The following is a 3,363-nucleotide window of genomic DNA, read 5'->3' on the forward strand; positions in this document are numbered from 1 at the left end:
TACATGGAGAGAAAAATCACGAAAATCTGCAACGGTTTTGCCCGACGACAATAAGATTCTAACCTATGATCCATTTACCACTGAAGATAATTTTACGTCAGCACTGTGGTTGGTGTGAGACGATTGCGTATCAACCAACCATAGCTGGGATTCAAACCTGGGTCATCTCATCAGGAGATAAACGCTCTATGAAAATCCGCAGCACCCCAAAGTCGTATACCACACAACAAATAAATGCGAGTTCAGAAAATTGACATAACTATTTAGAAAGATTGATTGTGTTTAGACTGCTCAAGATGCTGCTCCTCAATTTAATTCAACAAAATACAGTCAAACATTGAACTCATTTTTTATTTAATCTTATAACTCAGTAAAATTTATCCCTTTCTTCAAAATTTATGATTTGAAAAGTACAATTGTTCAAAATTTTTCGAAATCACTAAGTTTAATTTACAAATATGCATTTTCATAGTCACAAATTGTACGGTAGTTGCCAAGCTAACAAAATTATCGTTTCAATGACAAAAAATTTTTTTTTTTAAATTTCAAAAAATATATATTTTTTATGTGCCATGATAAACAAGATTTATTAGTTAAACAGTTACGCTTTTAAAAGTTGGAAAAGTAGCTTTCTTTTTTTAAATTCTACTTTTATTATTATTAATTAACAACCACTTCTGTAAAATCTTTCCCAACGACTGTGCATGATAGGTATTATGCATTTATATTCCTAGTCTAATAACAGAAATAATTATATTTCCATTTCCAGAATATGGGTGCGTCAAACACCAACCAGTCGATCGAGTTTTCGCGTACTAGAATGAAATATAAATAGTTCGAGGGTCTATCAAAATGCAAATTAATTAGTTCAGGAACGATATTTTAAGCTACAAATCAGGCACAAAAACAAACTTTCCTGAATGTGCATACTTTTTTAACAGCGGATTTCCATTCTTGATCTTCAAAATACAGCTTTCTAGAAAATATGGTCACAATAGTTTATGCAAGGAAAAAAAGTGTGAACCCACCAATGTTAATTTCCTTTTGTGTGTATTTCGCCTTATCTCCAGAACTTATGAAGCGAATCAAAAAGATTTTGCACTCAATTATAAAACTTGTTTATACAAAGAGAATTCCACGTAATTATTCCATTCAGTAATGGTCAGAAAATTTTGAAGGGTTTAGAAATTTTTAAACCATTTTAATCTACGCAATTTTGAGAGACAAAATACAAAATTTGGAAAAAAAAATCGTTGAATAGTCCTTAAGAAATAAAAATTTTAAAATAAGACTTCTTTGAGGTGGCGGAATACGCAAACAGTTAAATTAACATTTAAATGCTCTATTGCCTGAACAATTGAGATTTAACTCGCCCCCTCTCCCCCATTTTCAGGGATGAAATCTAAATAATAGAAAAAAAGGTAAATTACGATGAGTCTGATTTCATGACATAAATGCTACCTATTATTAATTAATTATCATATATACAATTAAGCTCTCGAACCGTTAAGTCCAAGAACGCAAAAATCCGATCATAAGATCAAAAGTTATTCAGGGTGTTCACTTTTTAATTTTGCGCACTGAATTGAAATAAAGTTTTTAAAGCAATTCAAGGTATAATAATGTGTGTAAAATTATTTCAACTAAGTATATCATGTACTTCATTGGTACAGATAAATCCCGATATCGTTAAAATGACGACGTCCAGGAAATTTATTTAAAACAAAACAATGAAGTAAAAGCTTTTCTTTAAATAAAACATCTCTGAAGAATAAATTTATGAAATTTTTACAATCAGTTTGGTAACAGTACTTCTGAAACTATTTTGAATGGAGATAAGTAAATGTTTTTAAAACTTCATATTTGACTAATAAAAACGAAAACTAGATTCAATAAAAAAGAATTCTTTTTGTTATTTAAGATAATATTTTAAAACACAATTATAAAAACAGGGTTAAAAACTCGGAAAACTAGGGAAATACGATAATATTCCTTTAAACAGGAATATCTTCCTTATTTTAACCTTTTTTTTTTAATGATATTTTTCATTTATAAATAAGTCGCTGTAAATAAAATTTCTAAAAAGTTTGAGAGCCCCTTGCTCTAAAAATTTTTTCTCCTTGGCTAAATAGAGTAGATTTTTCGATAGATTACTAGTTAGTGATGTAAATTTTTGATGTTAGACTCATTTCTTTATACTTTGCTTATGTATGCGTCCGGTATAAAGTAGTTTGATTAAGATGCAGTTTTTTTTTTCTAAAAAAAAGTGGGTCAGAATGTTTAATAGTTTGGGAACTCCTAACTTAAGGCGCTTTATCTCTTTCTCTTTTCAGTTGAGTAATTTTAGTGCTTCATTTACATTGCGCTAGAGCTGATTAATGGGTCATTGGCGATGGTCTGGGAAACATTGCTGAGGATGATACGAAGACATGCCATCACAATTTTGCGCGAAAAGTGATAGAAAGCTCTTAATCGTCAGCTCGATGACCTGAGTGTGAAGTCAAGCACTTTACGGTAGAACAGTTTAAAGAGGATCGATACCGTGTACCTTTAGTCCCTTCGCAAGCTGATCAAATCGGCCACCCACCCAATCCCTGATAGCTGAAAGTGATGCTTAGTTTATTTTATAACCGCCGTTGAGCAATAGCCAACGCGATTTTTGGAATTAACAACTACCAATGTTTAACTCCGAAGCCTTATAATTTTGAACCTAACCCAGAAGACAAGGAAACTCTTGAATGAAGTGTTGGGAGAAATTTTGCTTTAGTGGAGGACTTTTTGATGGATTTAACCAGCATTTGCGTTACTTAGAGAGGAAAACCACGAAAATCTCTCACGGTAAGTCTAATAGCAAGGGGACTCTTAACCCATGAACCCTCTACCACTAAGGATATCTTACGTCAGCACTGTGGTTGATGCGAGCCGGGTACGAAATTCCTATCGATCAGCCATCATTAGGATTCGAACCTGGTTCATCCCACTGGAATGCGAACTCTCTATCCCCAGAGCCACCACAGCCCAGAAGGTAATGATTTATTCCAATTGAAATTTGAGTCTCGTGATACGCACATCATTAGAAATTCCTTTTGAGGCTAAACATTTATAAGAAAAAGGAATTTGCTGGGAACCATGTCATACAATCAGTCCTTAGTGGAACTTGGCTGAGTACTCTTAATTGTTAATATCTGCTCCGTGGATCATAATGTTTAATGAACTGGTTTGTTGTAATAGAATGTTTAACAGACACTTGACATTTTCCTCTCTTTTTTTGACTAAATAGAGTAAGACGCTTTAAATATTTTATATTACTGGTTTATACTTTGAATACTATTGGTTTATACTAAAAATAAGCACACCATAAAA

Source organism: Parasteatoda tepidariorum, chromosome 9, assembly GCF_982258835.1.
Source record: "Parasteatoda tepidariorum strain Cologne lab strain chromosome 9, Ptep-v5.0, whole genome shotgun sequence".
Lineage (NCBI taxonomy): Eukaryota > Metazoa > Arthropoda > Arachnida > Araneae > Theridiidae > Parasteatoda > Parasteatoda tepidariorum.